Here is a 13,321-nt window from a genome sequence, read left to right on the forward strand (position 1 = left end):
CCCGACTCATAGCGACCCCTCCTTGGGTTTCCGAGGCAGTATCACTACGGAAGTAAGATTGCCCAACCTTCCTTCCGAGGAGTGGCTGGTGGGTTTGAAACGCCAGCCTTCTGGTTAGCAGTCAAGTGACTTAGCCACTATGCTACATTTGTTATAATTGATGAACCAATATTGAAAGTATTATTAACTGAAGTCTGTAGTTTACATTAAGGTTCATAATTTTATAGGTTCTGACAAATGGACGAAGTAATGTGTCCACCATTATAGATAGTGTCATGCAGACTAGTTTCACTCCCCTAAAAAAACACAACTAGTCATTCCTTCCCCCACTCTGAGCCCCTGGCCTCTTTACTTTTCTATTATGTAGGAGATATCAGATCTCCTCAACTGCCAGCTCCCATCAGCTCCTGCATCCCACTCCACTTGGCTTGTCGTGGCCAGCACTGAGCTTCAGCACCTCAGCCTACCCTTCCAGCCCTGCCCTAGCATCTCCCTCCTCCTCCCCTGCCATACAGAGAGATCTGAGTCACTGACAGCAAGTGGGTGAGAAGGAACAGAGACAGCAGAATCAAGAAATAAAAACCCTAAGGGCCGCAACAATTAATATTTAACTTGAAAACTGCCTGGGAACAGAAAGTGCAGGCTATTCATGTGCAAATCATATGTAAATCACATGCAAACACTCTCCACACATGTAATTATTCTTTAAACCTGCCTGGCCAACTCTAAGGGGCAGCTTGAGGGCCATCCCATTCTGCCTCACTTCCTAGGCCAGGTCTTCAGGAGGAAGAGCCGAGAAACTGAGGTGGGGTCCTCTAGGTGACAGCACACAAATGGTACCAGGTTGTCCTGGAATGCCTCAGGCCAAGGTCCCTTCCAGCTAGTAATATCATGCTCTACCTGCCAGGGAGAACTCCTGACTCTGCCTACATCCCCACTTCCGGCTCTACTCCCCAGAAGTGGCTTTCTGAAGGTTGCCCATGGCCTCCTGATGACCAATCCTGGCACCTTCAATCTGTCCTTCCCTTCCAGGCAAGACCAGGCACACTACTGATTGCTGATGCTGGCTCCATCTGTGGTACAGCACTCTGGGTCCTCTTTTCTCCCCTCTGACTCTCCCTCCTTGGGCACTGCCATCTTAGCTATAGGGTCAGGAAGACTCTGAGTAGGCCCTTTGTCAGCCTCTCCCTGACACTGGTTGGGCAGGGGTTCACTGAGGATGTGGGACAGGGTCTACCTAGGCTTTCACTTTTCCTGCATGGGGCAGGGAAATAGCCCAATCTCCAAGTTATCCTGGGCTAGCCTCAAAAATAGGGGAACCGGAGACCTAGAGGTCACTCGAGGTTTTGGTGGCCTGGGCCTGCCAGGCCTGAGACCACAAATGAGATTTGGGATGAGATTGCCTTCCTTTTTCTCACATTTGGGTCCTTCCAAGTGGGAAGCAGCCCCAGAGGCCTGTGCTCACACTGCATCTGGGCTGTAATCGACATCTCTTCAAACTGTAGCCAAAATGAGCATGAGAAGCGTCTCAGACAAAGAACTAGGAAGAGCAGCCCCTAGTGCAGACCCAGGCCCCTGCCCTCCTGCAGTAGATCCCTGCTCTTCCTTGGTTATAGCCTTTAGCACATTCGTTTTCAACTCTTCAAGTTCTAGGAGGACAAGGATGGGATAGTCTTATTCTGTATTTCCATCCCACAGCAGAGTAGAACTTATCTGGTATAGCTGGAGAGAGAAGCATATGAAAAAAATGCCTATAACCAGCTCAGCACATCACCCAGTCCACATTCAGGACCTAATCAATGATCATTGCTCATGATAATCCATGTTGGCAAGAACCAAGTGTCAAGAGTTTCAAAGGGGTTAGTGTCTTATTCTCCACTGGTTTCCAGAGCTCATAACAGTTTGTTGGGAGACAGAAGATGCTCTGGGCACCAGATCACCATCATTGCCATGTGCAGAGCAGGAGGGAAAAAGTTGATGGTGGGAGAATGTACCTCATCCTGTACACCCTGCTGGGCTGCCAAGAGAAGTTCAGATGTTGCCCCCCAAAAAGAACTCATGACCCAAGTGGTGAGACACACAATGACTAGCCTTTCCTGGTGGGTGGTACAGTGATGGTAGGGTGAGAAGTCAGAGGCGGTGGTGATGTCAATGCTCTGATGGGTGTGCTTCTCTAAGAAAGCTCTCAGAGGACGGATATTGGAATTAAGATTTAAGAGTTGGAGTGGGTGTTTAAAATAAAGAAGAGAGAAGAGAGATTGTGCTCAAGGCTTTCAAAACAGCTTGTGCCAAAGTATGGTGTGGGCATGAAAAACTGAGTTCATGACTGGGAGAGAGTCAGCACGCACTTGGGGAGCTGTGCCTTGGGGCAGCTCCTCTGATTCGGTGACATCCATGATTAACGGTATTATCCATTCAATCACTGCATAATTACTGAGCTTTCCTGTGTGCCAGGCATTGTGTTGGGCACTGGGGTAAGGTACTGAATGAGAAAAAGCCCTTCCCTTAAGGAGCATCCATTCAAGAGGATGATGGAGAGACAAAGGCCTGATTTACTAACTTTTGAGAGAAGGAAACAATACATCTACACATTAAGCATAAATATGAGATAAAAAGTGCTTCCCACTTTCAGAAATATTCAAATGTGAAAAAGAAAAAATGTGTACCTGCAATCTGGAGAACTATAGTAATACAGTTTGTAGTAAAATAATAATAGTAAAATGTAATAATTTAATCATAAAGCGCACTTTATTTTAATTACAGCTCACTTGGCTGCAAGGAAGTAAAACCTGCTCAGAGTAGTTCAAGTAAAAAGAATACAGGACAATTTTGTGAAATTCAAAAGCAAGAAATACCTCTGGGTGCCACAGAACTGTGCTGGGAACCAGAATGTCACCGAGAATAGCAGCAACCACCCTCTCCCTTCTCTGCTTCTTCCTCACTGCACATCTGCTTCACCTTCTCTCATTCCACTAACCAGCTTTTCCTGGCAACTCATGTTTCGGCTGGCCATGGTTCTGACTGTAGGCATGACTTGTGGACCCCCTCCCCACAACAGCGAACTCCCAGGGTCCCAATTCTGAATTCCTGGGAAAGAACTTTGACTGACCCTGTGTGGTAGTTATGTTTGTGTGTCAACTTGGCTGGGCTTGGTTGAGTGGCTGGGCAGCTGGTGGTAGTTACTCCCCATGATGAGACTGGTAATCAACTCCATGGTGGGGTCTACCACAAGCAGCTGAGTATCTGCCTTTGGGTATGTGGTCTGCTTCCTGTATTTAAGGGGAAGCCTTTGTAATGGTCTCTAGACTATGGCACACTTGGACCCTGCATGTAGCTATGTCATTGTTCAGCAGCCTGCCATGCTCTGCTGACCTTGGGACTTACAACAGACTTAAGTCTATGGCCTGCCATGTGGTAACATCGGGACTGTGCCTTTTTATTTGTCAAGCTTGGGTTTCTCAGCCTCAGCAGCCAGCAGCTGTCTGAGTGAAGAAACCCCTCTACCTCCAGTGGGCCAGGAGCAGGAAGCAGAGCTGGACCCCAAGGTTGAGGGGCTTTCACCCAGCCCCTAGAGCCTGGCACTTTGAACTTGGACTTAAAGCCTCCAAATTGTAAGAATAAACTCCTGTTTGTTAAGGTTATCCCATTTGTGGTATGATTCCTGTCAGAGCAGCACTTGGTAACCAGAACACCCTGTATATTAATTCAGATATCAATTTGAGTCCTGCAACAGGGCGACCCCAAATAACAGTTGGCTTAAAAAAGACCAATGTTTGTTTCTAAGAGTGTCTAAGCTGTTGTGTGGTTCTCCTCTGCAAAACAGGTGAGGGACTAAGCTCCATGCAGTCTTCTGTTCTCTCATTCCTGGTGAATATCTGTATTGCATGGGCTGAGATGGCAGACTACCACACTCACACAGCAGCCAGCAGGATGGTAGCAAGGCTTGGTCCTGAAATTGCACACATCACCTTCACTCACATACCACTGGCCAGAATGTAGTCACTTCACCAAGCTAGTGTCAAGGGAGCCTAGGAAATGTAGTCTTTGACTAGGCAGTCAATAGAGAGCAATCAGTCATTTTCTGACACACCTAAGTCTGTTAGTTGTACTGGAGGGAGGAAGAGAGTATTGACAGGGAAGAAACATGGCAGCCTGCGTTCACCTCTTCAACACAGTCCAAAGAGGGAGACTGGGAGCAAGCACTCAGCAGTACAAGTCCTCCCTGTGCTGAGTCTATATGCTACCCTGCACTACGCACTGTGGTTTTGTTGTAGTTGTTAGCTGCCGCCCAGCTGTCCCCAATGCCGAGAAACCCCTCACAATGGAGCAAACACTTCTCTGTTCTGCTCCATTCTCATGATTGGTTACAGATCAGACCATTGTGATTTACAGGGTTTTCATTGGCTGATTTTCAGAAGTAGATCATCAGGCCTTTCTTCCAATATTCATCTTAGACGGGAAACTCCATAGAAACCTACTCAGCATCATAGCAACATGCAGGCCTCCATTGACAGAAGGGTGGTGGCTGTCCATGAGCTGCATTGGCCAGGATCGAAACCAGGTCTCCTACATGGAAGGTGAGAATTCTGCCACTGAACCCACCATTGTCCCCACAATGTACCAGACAAGCAGTCATAGCCAATGAAGCAAAACCAGAACCGACCTGAATTTTTAAAATTTGGATATGATCTGCAACGCTAACCAGAATGAGAAAAATTACAGGTCGAAGTCCTGGAATGGGAGCCTCAGAAGAGGTATAGTGAGACCTTTCCAGAGCTTTATATGTGACATGGATTATTGACAGGTCCAGAGAGTGACACACATTCAAAGCAGGGCAATTGGCCACCATGGTTGGGTGGGGCACTATTGTTTCTGACTCTGCTGATCAAGAGACTTGGTTGCTATGAGATGCTACCCTTGTTTTCTAAGAGAGGGAGATTAAGTTTCTGGCAAGATTTTGACCAATTATCTTTCCTATTCCAATTAGCATTCCAGTTCACCCCTATTTTAAAAATTTGGGTCCATTCAGTGTCACTTCATTGGCCATGACTGAACTGGGCTGAACCTGTTCAAAGTCCTGCTCACACCTCAGATGTGACCCTGGTGCTCTGGGTGAAGCAGATCTTTTTCTGCCTGGTCAGATGACCCAAGTGCAGCCCTCCCTGAAGTCATTCCCTCACATGTGCCAGATATAGAGTTGGCTCCCCAGTTCTGTGTGAAAAACAGTTATTGGGTTTTATTCTGATTACCAAAGAATTATACAATCACCTTAGAAAATGTTTTTTGAAAATATAAAAAAACATATAGAAAAAAATAAAAGCCACCTGTAATCCTATCACCCAGAAATAACCATTATTAACATTTTATAGTAACACACTACCAGTTTTTTTCTATGCATATATTTGCATAAAATTGCATACATCACATTTTTATTTTACTGAATCCACTGTTCTGTAACCTGCTTGCTGCTTCACTTAACAATATGTGGTATTTCCTCCACATCATCAAATGTTCTTTGACACCTCATTTTTAATAGCTCATCATATGCAAGCGTATGGATACATAACAATTTAATTTGGACATTCAGGTTATTTCTTTTTTTGCATTTTTTTCCTTGGTATTTTTGTTTGGTTTTGCCACTATAAATTTTATTGTATGTCAGTAATGATTTCCTTAGGATTAATTCTAAAAAGCTAAATTCTTAGGTAAATTTTTTTTTCCTTCTCCAAAGAAAAAACAAACTGACTGCCATCAAGTTGAATCCAACTCATAGTGACCCTTCCTTGGGTTTCCGAGGTGGTCTGGTAGCATAGTGGCTAAAGGCACGTGACTGCTAACCAGAAGGCTGGTGGTTCAAACCCACTGGCCACTCCTTGGAAGGAAGATGGGGCAGTCTACTTCCATAGTGATACTGCCTCAGAAACCCAAAGAGGGGTCGCTATGAGTCGAGTCTGACTCGACGGCACATAACAACAACAACAACATCTCTATGGATGTAGATTGCCCAGTCTTCCTTCTGAGGATGGCTGGTGGGTTTGAACCGCCAGCCTTCTGGTTAGCAGTCAAATGCCTAAGACACAATGCCACCAGTTTTTAATTTTTATTTGTATTGTGATTTGGGTGAACATTTACAGAGCAAATTCATTTTCCATACAGCAGTTCACATACACTGTCTCATGACATTGACTATAATTTTCCACAGTGCAACAGCTCCCCTCCCACTTCCTCCCTATAGTTACCTCTTCCCTGTGTTCTTCCCTCTCATGTACTCCTGCCCCCCTAGCTATCTTCCTATGTATACACAGCCCTTCTATTCTCCCATGATTGATCTCTCCAAGGAGTGTATCTACCTAATGTAAATGTTCAGCTCATATGTCTGTCTTTTGTTTGGCTGGAAGCCACAGGAGTGGGTTCAATTCCAGAACTGAAAGGCAGGTAGGGGCCATAGGGCCATAGTCTCAGTGGTTTCACCAGGCTCTATCAGATCCTTTTTTTTTTTTTTTTTTTTATGATTTTGAGTGTTGTTCCACATTGTTCTCCCAGTCTATGCAGGATCTCCTACATAGATACCCCTCCTGGTGGTTCACAGTGGTAGCGGGGCACCATCTAGTTCTTCTGGTCTCACAGTCATATAGGCTGAGGATCACATGGTCTACCAGTGCCTTGGACCAATTGTTTCCATGTGTCTTTGGTTTACTTCATTCTTCTTTGCTCTGGATGAGGAGAGACCCATCATTGCATCCGGTTGGCCCTTGCAAGCTTTTAAGATCCCAATTGCTACTTGCCAAAGTTGTTGTTGTTGTTGTTATGTGCCATCAAGTCAGACCTGACTCATAGCGACTCCTCCTTGGGTTTCCGAGGCAGTATCACTATGAAAGTAGATTGCCCCATCTTCCTTCCGAGGAATGGCTGGTGGGTTTGAACTGCCAGCCTTCTGATTAGCAGTCAAGTGCCTTAGGCACTATGCTACCAGAGCTCCCTTGCCAAAGTAGGATGTGGAACAATGTTTTGTGTAGTATGTTGTGCCAATTGAGCTTGATGTCCCCTGCAACCATGGTCCCGAGCCCACAGGTCAACTACTCACTCCCTCTGGGTGGCTGGCTGTGGCCAAGAAGTGTCAGGTCAAATCATTTTTAAAGTTTTAGGTATACATCACGGAACTGTAAACAGTTAAGTAATGCTGGAAGATGCAGGCTTCAGAATATGAGGAGGTCAATCTTGAACTGGGAATTGTCAGACAGTCAGTTTCCTACACCACAAGGGAGCATTTGGTCAAGCATGTAATGATAGGAGGGAACCCCCTCTCCTTGAAAAGAAGATCCCTAAGAGTCCTCTGGTAGCATAGTGGCTAAAGCACTTGACTGCTAACCAGAAGGCTGGCGGTTCAAACCCACCAGCCACTCCTCAGAAGGAAGGTTGGGCAATCCTACTTCCATAGTGATACTGCCTCGGAAATCCAAGGAGGGGTCGCTATGAGTCGGGGCCGACTTGGCGGCACATAACAACAACAACAACAAGAGTCCTTTAATAATCCTTAGAAGATTCCTCTTCTGTGATTATACTCAACCCATTTTAGGGATTTTATGCTAATCTTTAGCTGGCCTGTAGCAATTTCTATAAACCAGACTTTTGACAGAAGTACATTTCACTTCTTTAAAAATAGCATTTTAGTGCATGCTATTATCATTGCTACTTATTCAAATGTGTTGATGGTAGAGTAGGTGGAGGGTGATGTTTGCATTGGCATGGCAACCACTGACTAATTGAATTCCCTTCTCAGTTGATGATGGCTTCTTTGACTCACAGGGGTCCAGAAATGGATTTTTTTTCCCTTCTGTGTATCATTGGCTTATGACAGAGAAAATGTTACCCAACCATGATCTAACTTTTTTTTTAATTCTAATTGTATTTTCAGTTTGTGCCACCTTTTGTATGAATAAGTTGAGTGAGTTTACTTCCTATCCTGTAAAGTAAGTTTTCTTTTGATTTACAGTTCCCTCTTTCAGGCTGTGAACCATGTTCCCTAATTATTGTAATGCTACTAGGGTGGCAGGCACTTTGTAAGGTATTTTAGATAGGTTTTTTCTTTTAATCCTTAAAGAAATCTTATGACATAGTACCATTATTTCCATTCTTTGTTAAACAGTTAAGGAAGCGAAGGTAGAGGTTAAATGACTTGTTGGCTCATGCAGAGTTCACCAGACAAGGATGTGAACCTGAGAGGTGGGCTCCAGAGGCTGATGGGGTAGACACTGCCTGACCCTTGCCATCTAAGGTATATTGGGATGAACCTGTTTCTGGCCCAGCAGCAGGTTTTCTTCTATGTTATAATCCTCAAATATGCCCTTTCTAGTCTAGAAAGTGTCAATACTTCAGTTTTTCCTCATAGAAAAATTCATTCTTTCATTTGCCATTTATAACAAACCGTAGAAGTTAAATAAAATTTTCCTCTCCTTTTAGTCACTCAGATAGCACCTTAACCTCATCAACTCTAAGCTTCTTCATTTATAATGATGTGAAAACTAACAGCTGACTCACATGGGGTTGAGATTAAATATGATGATGTATGTAAAAGCCCTTCACACAAGGCACCACACATAGTATGTGCTCAACAAAGCTAACATCCCTCTATTTCTTGTTGGATTTTCAATGGTAACCTATTTCCTTTGTTGAGCTTCTAAACAAGGATCAGCTCTGATCTCTCCATGCTCCTCCTCATAATGGGGGCAGACCTGGTGCTTCTCTTTCAAGGGCTTCCACACAAGCCCCATCAGGTCAAGGGTGCATAGTAGAAAGAAGGGAGCTCAGCCCAGGAGAGTGGTGGTGCCACCAGCATGAGAGTCCATCAGGTGTTATTGCAAAGAGTGACTCCATCCTTCATGGGCAAGGATCTGATAGTCATTTACTGGCCCTTTCAGCTCTATGGAGACAGAATCAAAACCAAGAAAATGAAAGACCAATAGTGACACATACCTGGTGAAATCTTTTGGGAAGGAACTGGTGACTATAAAATACAAGATAGAAAAGAAATGGACAACATCAGTTCTGAGTAAAGGGAAGTAGGCTGACCATGAGCCAGTAATGCACATACGTTATCAAGATTAAGTCAACATGATTTATCTTTATCGAGTGCAGCCATGAAAAACAATCTGCCAGAATGCTATTTAAGGATATGGAGAAATAGTCACAGTATATTAGTAAAACAACTTACAAAGCAGCTTCCTCATTTGTTATGGATCTACTTCCATAGTGATACCACCTCGGAAACCCAAGGAGGGGTTGCTATGAGTTGGATCCGACTTGACGGCAGTAAGTTTGGTTGGTTTGGTGTTATTGTTGTTAGGTGTTGTTGAGTTAGCTCTGACTCATGGTGATTTCAGGTACAACAGAACAAAACATTGTACAGTCTTGGGCCATCTTCATGATCGCTGGTATGTCTGAGGCCATTGTTGCAGCTTTTGTGTCAATCCATCTCATTGAGAAGGTTTCTCTCCTTTTCAGTAACCTTCTAGTTAACCAAACATGATGTCCATTTCTAGTAATTAGTCTCTCCTACTGATGTGTCCAAAGTAAGCAAGCCAAGTCTCTCCATCCTCACTTCTAAGGAACATTCTAGTTGTACTTCATCTAAGACTGATTTCTAAGTCGTCTGGCAATCCATGTTGTTGTTGTTGTTATGTGCCTTCTAGTCGGACCCAACTCATAGCAACCCCTCCTTGGGTTTCCAAGACAGTATCACTACAGAAGTAAATTGCCCAACCTTCCTTCCGAGGAGTGGCTGGTGGGTTTGAACTGCCAGCCTTCTGGTTAGTAGTCAAGTGCCTTAGGCACTACCTTACCATGGCATATTTATTATTATTCACCAACACCATAATTCAAATGCATCAATTTTCTTCTTTCTTTTTCATTGTCAAGCTTTTGCATCCATATGGGGCAATTAGTCATCAAAGTGACATCTTTGCTTTTTAAAACTTTAAAGAGGTCTTTTGCAGCAAATTTGTCCAATGAAATATGTCATTCGACTCTTTGACTGCTCCTTCTATGGACATTGATTGTTGATCCAAGTAGAAGGAAATCTTTGACAATTTCAATTTTTTTTCTTCACATGTATTGTATGATTCCAATATTCTGTAAGTATGTATACCAAAACAGAAAGAACATGTACCGAAGTTTTCCTGGTTGGTGATGGCTTTATTTTTATTTTCAAGTTTAAAAAATTTTCTACAGTAAATATTTATTTATTTTGTAATCATGAAAAAATATACATACTTTTTAAAGATCACCAGCATTATACTGGAATGTAAGGCTAAAACGATCATTTTTTTTCCAGTTGAGATGGAAGATGAGGCTCTGTTAAGAACATTGGGTGATTCATTTATTCAACAAATTCATTGTTTCATGTACTGTTCTAGGCATAGTTCTGCACTCTGCAAATAGGAGGAACTTGAACAACTTGAGAAATAAAAGAAGGGATATCAGTCAAGATAGGGTAGAATAGTGGTACTCAAAGTGTTATCTCCAGAGGAGCAACACCAAGATAACCAACATTGTTTATAAACATCAACATTGTTTATAAATGCAAATTCTCAGGATGACCATGGAAGCACTGATCAGAATCTTTAGGGCAGGACTCAGAAATTTGTGTTTTAACAAGCCTCCTGATGATTCTGAAGTAGCTGTGCAAGCAATGGCCTATGTTATGCTGAAGTAACAAATGATTCTCAAATCTCAGTAGCTCACAGCTACGAAGACTGCTTTCTTGCTTACACTACATGTCTGTTGCAAGCTGGTTGGGCTTCTTTCCAAGAGCCAGTCTGACGGACCCAACCCCCTCTGTCTGGAACATTGCCAGTCATCACACGAGAGGGAAATGAGAACATGGGGAGGCATGTCGTTGCTCTAAAAGCTTCTCCTCAGAAGTGTTGTTCCTCCCATTTTATTGGTCAAAGCAAGTCATGTTTCCAAGCCTGCCATCAGTGGAATTGGAAAACATGAAATTCTCCAAGAAACAAACAAACTCACTGCCATTGAGTCGTTTCCAACTCATAGCGACCCCCATTGGGTTTCCAAGGCTGTAAATCTTTATGGAAGTAGATCGCCCAGTCTTCCTTCTGCCAAGCAGCTGGTGGGTTTGAACTGCTGACCTTCCAGTTAGCAGTCAAATCCCTTATCTACTACACCACCATCTTACATAACTATAATACAGTATCATGACCAGGAAACTGACATTGATATAATCTAGCAACCTTCCTCAGATGTCACTAGTCTTACATGCACACATTTGTGTGTATGTGTTTCTTTCCATACAAATTTTTCACACAGCAAATATTTTTATTAAAATACAGTTTCTTGAAATATAATTTATGTACAGTAAAATACACAAAACTAAAGTGACATGGATCAATGCTTTTTTTTTCTTTTTTTTGCAGTGTTCCCTCCCCTCCCCTCCCACCCATAGTAACCAACAAAGTTTCCTTCCATATATATGCCCTTCCTTGATTTTTTACAATAATGAACCAATACTATATTTGTCCTTCTGTGATTGACTTATTTCACTCAGTATAATGTCCTCCAAGTTCATCCATGTTATGCAGTGTTTTGTTGATTCTACATTATTCTTTAGTGTTACGTGGTACTCCATCATGTGCATGTACCATAGTTTGGTTGTCCATTCTTCTGTTGATGGGCACCTAGGTTCTTCCTATCTTTTTGCTATTATAAATTGTGCTGCAAAGAACATGGGTGTGCATATATCTATTCTTGTCCTGGCTCTCACTTCTTTAGGATTGAAAAAAAAAAAAAAAAAAAAACTCACTGCCATCAAGTCGGATCCAACTCACAGAGATCCCTCTTTGGGTTTCCGAGGTAGTGTCACTATGGAAGTAGATTGCCCAATCTTCTTTCCAAGGAGTGGCTGATGTTTTTGAACCGTCAGCCTTCTGGTTAGCAGTCAAATGCCTTAGGCACTATACCACCATGTATAATGAGATTGCTGGATCAAATGCTATTTATAATTTCAGCTTTTTAAGGAATCACCATACTGCTTTCCACAGTGGTTGTATCATTTTACTGTCCCACCAGCAGTGTATGAGAGTCTCAATCTCTCCACATCCTCACCAGCATTTGTTATTTTCTGTCTTGTTGATCTTCTCCATTAATGCTGGGGTGAGACATTATCTCATTGTTGTTTTGATTTGCATCTCTCTGATGGCTAATGATCGTGAATATTTTTTCATGTATTTGCTGGCCGCTTGAATATCCTCTTTGCTGAAGTGTCCATTCATGTCTTCTGCCCATTGTTTAATTGGATTGTTAATCTTTTTCTTGTTGAGGTGTTGGAATTTTCTATAAATTTTATGGATAATTCCCTTGTCAGAAATGCCATTGCCGAATATTTTTTTCCCAATCTGTAGGTTCTCTTTTTACTCTTTTGAAGAAGCCTTTGGAAACACATAAAAATTTAATTTTTAGAAGGTCCCTTTCATCTAGTTTATCTTCTACTGTTTGTGCATTTTGGGTTATGCTTGACAGTCTATTTATGCCATAAATTAGGGCCTCTAAATTTGCCCCTATTTTTCCCTTGAGGAACTTTATAGTTTTAGGATTCACATTGAAGTCTTTTATCCATCTGGCATTAGTTTTTGTGCATGATGTGAGGTACAGATCTTCTTTCATTTTTCTACAAATAGATATCCAATTTTGCTGGCACCATTTGTTTAAGAGATCATCTCTTCCCCATTTAATGGATTTCAGCCCTTTGTCAAAAATCAGCTGACCATAGATCAATGGATCTATTTCCAGGTTCTCAATTCTGTTCCACTGGTCTATATGTCTGTTGTTGTACCAATACCAGGCTGTTTTGACTACAGTGGCTGTACAGTAGGTTTTGAGATATGGGAGTGTGAGACCTTCTACTTTGTTCTTCTTCTTCAACAGTGCTTTGCTTATTCGAGGTCTCTTTCCTTTCCATATAAAATTAGCAATTGGTTTTTCCATATCCTTAAAGAGTGCTGATGGGATCTGAATTGGGATTGCATTGAATGTATAGATTGCTTTGGGTAGTATTTACATTTTCACAATGTTCAGTCTTCCTGTCCACAAACATGGTATGTCCTTCCATTTATGTAGATCTATTATGGTTTCTTGGAGTAGTGTTTTGTAGTTTTCTTTGTACAGATCTTTTGTGTCCCTGGTAAGATTTATTTCCAAGTATTTTATTTTTTTGGTAGCTATTGTAAATGGTAGCATAGTGGCTAAGGCACTTGACTGCTAACCAGAAGGCTGGCGGTTCAAATCCACCAGCCACTCCTCGGAAGGAAGG

Source organism: Orycteropus afer, unplaced genomic scaffold (assembly GCF_000298275.1).
Source record: "Orycteropus afer afer isolate SDZICR_OR568_19922 unplaced genomic scaffold, OryAfe1.0 scaffold00578, whole genome shotgun sequence".
NCBI classification, from domain to species: Eukaryota; Metazoa; Chordata; class Mammalia; order Tubulidentata; family Orycteropodidae; genus Orycteropus; species Orycteropus afer.